At 34.3% G+C, this 9020-nt stretch overlaps 1 long non-coding RNA gene across 1 annotated transcript; it reads left to right on the forward strand.

Moving 5' to 3' along the window:
* The first annotated feature begins 2226 nt into the window (after positions 1–2226).
* On the forward strand, positions 2227–8809 carry LOC123541732 (uncharacterized). Its single transcript, XR_008368634.1, has 5 exons — positions 2227–2323; positions 4337–4449; positions 4828–4915; positions 6030–6171; positions 7207–8809. It is a non-coding gene; the product is annotated as an uncharacterized LOC123541732 (long non-coding RNA).
* The last annotated feature ends 211 nt before the right edge of the window (positions 8810–9020 follow it).

Genomic DNA, 9020 nt, shown 5'->3' on the forward strand with positions numbered 1-9020 from the left:
TGCACCCTAACGGATAGGTGTTCACATGAAGTACTTCTTTCCAGAGTGAATGCAGAACTTCATTCAATTGCTAAAAAATATTCATCACTCAACAATAATGAAAGAATGCTTTTCAGTTGATTGAAAAAAAAAATCATTTAAAAGATCAAGCATCGGCCAGAAAATGGAAAAAAAATGTCATTAATAAGCTGAAAGAAACGGGAAAGCGGTAATGACGTCACCATGACACCGGATTCCCATAATTTTTGCAACGTATGATATTCACTGTTAAAGGTATGGTGACACTAAATGTAGACTTTTTCAAGTGAAAGTGTTCTCCTGAATTCTTGTGAGTAGGGAATAGTTTCTTTGTGACAAATAAATAATGCATAATATTTTTAGCTAATAAAAAAAATAAAATCTGGAAAGTAGATCCCTCGGAAGCACCGAAAACAAGGCAAACAGTGAAAATTGCAGACTCGGTTTGATTGAGTCTGTTCATGAGCAGTAATGGAAAATGCAATACTGCTCACGCCCCCTAGCACCGGCTTAAGCAGTATTCAATCTTCAAATCTAAATGAGTTGAAATCAATGATCCCGAAGGACCAGAAAATATAACAACACTGAGATGAAGTCGGGGCGACTTTTTACGGCCGCCACACAGCACTTAACACCCGCTGTTGTGAAGTAAATAAAATCTGGAAAGTAGATCCCTCGGAAGCACCGAAAACAAGGCAAACAGTGAAAATTGCAGACTCGGTTTGATTGAGTCTGTTCATGAGCAGTAATGGAAAATGCAACACTGCTCACGCCCCCTAGCACCGGCTTAAGCAGTATTCAATCTTCAAATCTAAATGATTTGAAATCAATGATCCCGAAGGACCAGAAAATATAACAACACTGAGATGAAGTCGGGGCGACATTTTACGGCCGCCACACAGCACTTAACACCCGCTGTTGTGAAGTAAATAAAATCTGGAAAGTAGATCCCTCGGAAGCAATCCGATTTCTTTGAGCTCGCTTTGAGGCTTTGCCTTATTTCATATTAACGAACGTTTTAATATCTAAATCAAATACATTGTAGCAGTGTTATCACTTGAATTACTTTTGTGTGTTGTAAACATAAAACTCAAATTAAATCCAGATTTCAAAACGCATAATCAAGCTCTATACATAGAGCGCCTACTTCACCCGATTTACATTCGGAACATTTTCACGCATTTCGGGCTTTATCGTATGTTTAACCTTGGACTGTTGAACCGTCCAAATACAGAAAATACAGGATTTTGTGTACGCGTGTGCGTCCAAATACAGAAAATACAGGATTTTTGTATATTGTACGGTCACGTGTTGCAAATGAACGTTCGCGATTGGATAGATAAAATAGATATAGAAAAATCATTTATATTTATCGAGGAGCGATTACCTGAAACAATCATGTATATAACATCCAATACACCTTATCTTCCATCAGTTATGTATGATAATCAGTGTATAGCGGTTCGTTCACTTTAACACTTTAATAGTAAACACACATTTAAAAATGATAATGGCTCTGTCTTACTCATTCATTGTTCCATACGTAAAATACATGTATATGAAATTCAATAATTACTTTTCTCGTAAAGCAGAACCCTGTAACAGTAATCTCTGGTCTAGCCTTGTTCTTTCGCTATATGTAGATTTCAAGCATTAAAATCCTCTAACTCTTAGCAAGCTCTTGCCAAACAAAAAAATTACGAAATATAGACACCGTATGACGTCGCTCGATGGACATCTTGTTAATGTGAGGAAGTTGACAATGTAAACTAAACAAGGAGCATTTTGTAATTATGTAATTAAAACTTAATTTAAATCGCTTTGCATTGAAGCATCTCTTGCCGCACTGTATGATGTTTTCCTATTTCTGTTTTATCTTTCACAGGGAGGATATCATCAGAAAGCGAAAATAAATTTGATTATAACATAACTGGAGGCAACTTTACATACTGGAACGGAAAAAATAAAACTGTGCCACGTTTTTTTGAAGATCCGGGAAATAACATTTATGTATATTCGGCGTATACGGGATCCCGTATATGCATGACAAATATACGGACTTCCCGTATACTAGATGTTCCGAATACGGGATCGTATATTAGGTCCGTATATTTGTAATATACAGCCCGTATACTCCCGTATTTTCGAAATATACGGGACCGTACACTGACGTATATTGACCCTTTTTTCGCAGTGCTATAAACTTGTCTTCTAACTATCATAATATTATCTTGTTATTATTTTAGTCCTTATTTGAAAATCAACTCAGGTGTGAAAACCTTCTAATGGCTGGGGAGTACCTCAGGTAAGAAAGACGTTACTGTGAGTCGTTTCTAGCTTCTTACTTAGTTTACAGCTGGGAAGAAACTCAGGTGGTTAGAAATTGTTCGAAGTCATTTCTGGTTACTTACTTACCGTATGGATGAGAAATACCTCTAGTAAGAAAGGAAATGACTGACAACTTCATTTTCTTACATAGGAGCACTTCAGGTGAGAAAGAAATTTGTTCAAAATATCTAACGTTTTGCCTGGAGAGTAACTCGGGTAAAAAGGGAATTGTCTCATGGCTGGGGAGAACCTCAGATAATAACGGAATATATTGAAAATAATTCTAACTTATTTCTTACTTTATGGCTGGAGAGTGCCTCATGTTAGTCAGAAATTGATTGCAGACATTCCTAGCTTATCATCTTACCATATGGCTAGGAAGAACCTTAGGTAAGACAAGGATGGATTAACGAGATTTCTAGCTCGGTTTCACCCTATTGCTGGAGAAAACTTCGTGTAAAAAAGAAATGACTGACAAACTTGTTCGCTTGTTACTTACCTTATAACTAGGGAAAGTATCCCAGGTTAGAAAAAAATAGATTGAAGACATTTCTAGCTTGTTACTTCCCTATAGTCCGATAGTACCTCAGATAAGGAAGGGACTAATTTCAGTCCTTCATAGCTTGCCAATTAACTTTTGACTTGGATGTACTTAGGTAATACAGGCACTTCATTTCTTGTTCCTTACTCTGCTTAAAGCCAGCCAGGGGTATCTCGAGTAAGAAAGGGTTTACTCGAACCCCTTCATAGCTTGCTCCTAACGTTATTGCTGCTAAGTACCTTACGTAAGAAAGGAATTTTCCGATGTCCTACACAGTTTGTTCTTATACACATCGCCAGTGAGTGCTTCACGTAAGAAAGGAGTTGCTTGAAGCCATTTCTCGCTTGTTTTCTTTTATTATTACTGGGGAGTTCCTCAGGAAAGTAATAGATCAAAGACATTTTCTAACTTGGTGCTTTCTTATGGCTTGACTGTACCTCAGGTAAGACACTAATTGATATAAGACATTTTTAGCTTGTTACTTATATTGTGGAAGGGAGTACTTAAGATCAGGCAGATATTGATTTTTGTCCTTCCTGGCTGTTATCTTACCTTTCGGCAGGAATTACCCTGAGGTGGGACAGGATTCGATTGAAGACATTTCTAGCTTCTTTCTTTATTATGACTTTGCAATAGCTCTGGTAAGGAAGTTAGCTACTTAATGTATTGCTGGAGTGTACCTCAGGTTTCAAAGAAATTGATTACAAGAAAAGGATGAATATCCATCTGGTAAAGATTTTTTTCCTTGTGATTCATCGTATAGCCTCAGGTAAGAAAGGTATTAATTAATGCCTTTTATAACTTCATGTAAGAAAGGTATTGATTAATGCTTTTTATAGCTTCATGTAAGAAAGGTATTGATTGATGCCTTTTCTAGTTTCTTACTTTCCTTATGGCTCAGGGAGTACCTAATGTAAAACAGCAACTTACTGAAGACATTCCTAGCAATTTACTTTCCGTAAGGCTTTGGGTACCTCAGCTAAGAAATGACGTGTCGGTTTTGGTTGTTATTTAACCTATGTCTAGGGAGTACTTCACGCAAAAAAGAATTGGTTTGCTACTACTGAGAACAGTATATAATTATGTTAATTATAAGCATGAAGTTCTTATATTTCTCATTTAAAGTACCTAAACTTTTACAAATACTATATCCCATAACCTGTTTGAATCATTTATGCACTTTAGGGGATTTCTAGCTCAAAACTTAGTCATTAAATCATAATGTTGTCTATTTCCAATCTGAACAACTAGCCTTCGATCTTGAGGTGGTACTATCTTATGCTAATGAGTTGTGATATATCAAAGGTTTTAAACAATTTAATGAAACAAGAGATGACAATTTTTTTTTGACAGTGACTTAAACGCAACGTGTTTTCATAAAACTGAAGGCAAAATCACAACCTGAAAGCGCCTAACAAGTTATTCGTATGTTGTTGATACTCTTTTCAGTTTCAAAGACAACGGAAAAGGTGACATCGGTTTGTTTATCGGAAAAAGAGCTATAAAAGCAGGCACATATTTTGAAGTTGAATTAATAAGTAGCGACGACAAAGGCAATATTGGTCAGTTTTATTCGCTATTATTTTGATATGCCTGTTAATAACCTGTAACTGTATTTCATTAATTATGGTGCACAATCAATCATTAACACCATATGTAACTAAATTCTGAATGCAGACTAGAAAACACAAATGCGTCTTGTGGACAGTTTCTAACATAAAAAGAAGAGTGATTTATTTTCTTTGAAGAACTGCACACGTCTTATACATCGGAAATTTCTTGAATCTGTATATATTACACTTGTGGTAGAAAAAAACAACTTAATATTGTTTATGAAAACCTCAATAACTTAATTTATATAAACTAGCTTATCTTGTTGAAGATTATACTGTTTCGTTGTTTTTAATACGTTTTAATCGTAATGTCATTTTCTTATGTAGCTATAGGCTTCGTATCAAAGGACTTTTCATAAAAAGAACAGCCAGGGGTTGGGAGATTCTCGGTTGGATAACATGCTAAAGACGGTTGGTGAGTAAAACAATTGAAAATTCACACGTCTGTCAACATAACATTTCTTAAAATTTGCACGTATAATACATTACTAGTCTAGTTTATTGTAGCTAATTTACTTTTTCATTTCTAAGAGCTAATCAACAGAGGTAAATGACGTTTGATTACACAGATATAGTATCTACGAGATGATAGGTACAAATTCAAAGATAACTGTTCTGAAACATAGAAATTAATTTTTTAATCGTTATTTTGCCATATGCAGTCTTTCTTATACGTATGCAGTCTTAAACTTATACGTTTTGTGTTGAATTTAAATCCCATGTCACACATTGGAATTGAGCATTTTTCACGTCTTAACTGGTTACCAGTTTCAAGTAGAGTTAATCAAATAACTCTCTGTCATGTTTATAAAATAAATTCTAATATTGCTCCTTCATATTTAAGTGAACACTTACCCCTATCAATACTGTTCATGATTATCCCACAAGGTTCAGAGCAAAGGCAAATGCCTCCCTTGATGGTACAGGTTTTTCAATGTCAGATAGTAAGAGATATGCTCTCCCAGTGGTCAAAGGTTTTGGGAAAAAAACATTTGCTTATAATGGTTGTTGTTTATGGAACAGTCTGCCACAAAATGTTAGGGATGCCACAACCATGTATTCATTTAAACGTAAGGTTAAGGAACATTTTTTAAGCTTAATATGACTTTTAGTTAGATTGCATTATAGATAGATTTTTGCATTGTGTTTTTTTACTAGTCAATCATTTTTTATACTAGTCAATCATTTTTAAGCATAGGATTTTTATACAAACTTATCTTCGGGCATTTTTCTGTGATTATTTTTTTACTGTGATAAATTATTCTTCCTATGTCATACAATACTATATCTTAAGGACCACAATGGAAATAAGAGTTTATTTTAACTCTTTTTTGTGTAATCCTTAACATATAATGTTGATTGACATGGCTATATTAATTCATACATGTTTGTTTATTGTTTGATTGTATGTTTTAATTATAAGTCGCCATGTAAATTGTACATTTTATGTTGAAATAAATCTATCTATCTATCTCTTTCTAATATTTCTATTTATTATTCATATATTATTCGTTACAATCTTCTTCCAGCAAACATGACCAGAGTACATCCGGCGAACGTATAAGTCCACCATTTAAAGTTGGTGACGTCATCGGTATAGGTGTAGCATCGTACTTAACCAACGTTTTCAAGACAAAAATCGATATTTTCTTCACCAGGAATCATCAAAAGGTAAATTTTCGAAGGAAGTGGTACACATTGCAGAACGAAAGAATTGCATGTCAAAATACATTTTTTTTTAAATCCTGATCTTGCACATAACTTGACAATTTCTCTTGTCTGTTTTTGTGATATGGAGAGATCAGAAAAGTTTATGAGAACATGAAACATCATTGATCGGTCTCTCAAAGAAGTTCAAACGAAGAACATGTGTACGTAAGGTGATGGTACTTGTGTGGTGTAAGGTGATGTAATGGTATCTGTGTTTCCTAAGGTTATGTTATCCGTGTTAACTAAGATGGTGGTATCTGTGTATCTAAGTTTATGTTGCGTGTGTTTTTAAGGTTACATTTTATGTTCTCTGTTCTCTGGGACTGCAATGGTGTAACTCAGAAAACGGTCATGACTTCGTTATCACCTATCTTTTATCTCCTTCCCAAACTGAAATCTGAAATACTTGGAAACATTTTGGATAGTTATGATAAGGCCAATGATGTTGTTGGAGCTTTTAAGAAGGGCTGGTAAAAATCTTCCGAAATGACATAAAATATTAGAACACGTGTATTGGATTCAAGGGTGATTTTGTTGAAAAATGACATGAGAAGGCATTTGGATAAACATATAATGTTAGGCCATGAGCGTTTTTAAAGAACCGTCGTATATTTATTATAAACGTATAATGTTATCTATACCAGTTATTATTTGATGTAAAATTTTTATATATAATGCAGATATATAATGTTAGACAGGAACTGTTTGATGTATCATCGTTTATATAATATAAAATAAAATTTAGAAAGAAGCCAAATAAATCAATCGTTTTTGATAATGCAACAATCTATACTATAATCGTGTATGTGTTCATACTTCATTAGGAAATACCTTTCTTCTTGTTAACTTATGTTAATCATGAATGATAATTATTCACACAATTCAAACATTTTAAGAGTGGAAAGCCTCGCATGTACAAAGTTAAAAAGTATATGTATTTGTATAACATTTTTGATGTAAAACAGTATAAAAATGTTGTCTTCTTTTAAATTGCAGATAGGCGCATTAGAGATAAATAACCCGTCATTTTGCAAAGTGTACCCCGCTGTTGGCTTGCAGTCTTCCGGTGATAAGGCAAGAGTCATTCTAGACGCCCAAGTACCATGAGAAATGTCATGTGATATCAGTCGCTGAAAATATAACCGATGTCACGAAACTAGCATACAGTCAACTTCGTAGACATTTATGTGCCATAAAGTATAAAGACAATAATTTTTAACTAGAAACATCTCTTCATAGTGTAAACAAACGCCTGATATTGTCAGAAACAATAACTACAGTATTCACTCTGATAACTATAAATGATATTACTTTATATCGCATTTTGGCTTGTCTCGTTACTAAAATTCTTACCTGCTGTCGTCTTGTTACCAATAAAACGGCAAAAACCGAGGCAATCAAGACCAAGGTCGCCTCGGGACGCTACATCTATTTTCAACGCCTCGGGACGCTACATCTATTTTCAGGCAGATTTGATTTGCTCTTTCGATTAACCCGTATTTTATAAGCCAGCTTGAAAGTAAATTGTGTTTATGTCCATTAGAAAATAAACTTGGACATAATTATATACATAAATATGATGTAAGATGTTTGTTGTCTAAATACTAATTGTGTATGAAAAGGTTTTCAAGCCTTAATTTTACAGAATTGTTTTTCTTGTTTTTTTTTGGTTTTCAAACTTATCAAGATATTGCTCATGCTAATGTTCATATTGCATTTGGTAAGTTTATATATCTTTAATCGAAAGTGGTAATGGCCTTAGTGTTTTCAGGCATACTTCACATCTGGCGGACAATTCTTTTGCAATTGGACGTTATTTGTCTTTGGTTGTGATTATCATTTAATAATTGAGACTTAAACTTTTCTCCAATCAAAAACAAATAGACCTTGTTTTATTTGCCTCCTCTGATTCTGACTTAAATCTGCTGGTCTGGAGTTTGATAGATCAACTTTTGTCCAGTTTTAATCTAATCAAATTTGTTCATTTTGTATTTTTGATTTATTTAGATCATGTCGATAAAAATTTAAAACCGCCAGTCAATATGTATTACCTTCATCATTATTAGAAAGATGTCATGTTATATATGTCTTTTGTCTCATGAATTTTTGTCTATACTTATATGTGTATGTTTTATTACAAATACTATTCTATGTTGTATGTGTTGCCATTTCTTTTAATATTGATAATGATTACTATCATTTCATCAAAATACTCGGTGCATTTTTACTAAGTGGTTAGGTAGCAGGCGGCAGTAACGATTGATATCTATTAATTTGTTATTGCTATTTACTACTTTTATGGGGCCTCCGTGGCCGAGTGGTTATGGTTGCTGACTTCAAATCACTTGCCCCTCATCGATGTGGGTTCGAGCCTCACTCGGGGCGTTGAATTCTTCATGTGAGGAAGTCATCCAGCTGGCTTACGGAAGGTCGGTGGTTCTACCCAGGTGCCCGCTCGTGATGAAATAATGCACGGAGGGGCACCTGGGGTCTTCCTCCACCATTAAAGCTGGACAGTGGCTATATGACCTATCATTTGTCGGTGCGACGTTAAATCAAAAAAAAAATTACTTCTTTTATAGTTAGTATGTATTAAAGACATTTATTGTGATCGATATTGAGCCTATTAAATATTTATCATACCATCTTTATCTTACTTCTTCTTTAAAAACGGCATGCTGAGCGTTTAATCTATTAAAGCATGTGTACCCTTTGGGGTACAAGAATTGTGTGTTTTAATTCCCAGTTAAGACGAATTGCTTTCCTTAGTGAATACCCGACTGCTATACTGAAATAATAAAAAAATATAA

Source organism: Mercenaria mercenaria, chromosome 19 (assembly GCF_021730395.1).
Source record: "Mercenaria mercenaria strain notata chromosome 19, MADL_Memer_1, whole genome shotgun sequence".
Lineage (NCBI taxonomy): Eukaryota > Metazoa > Mollusca > Bivalvia > Venerida > Veneridae > Mercenaria > Mercenaria mercenaria.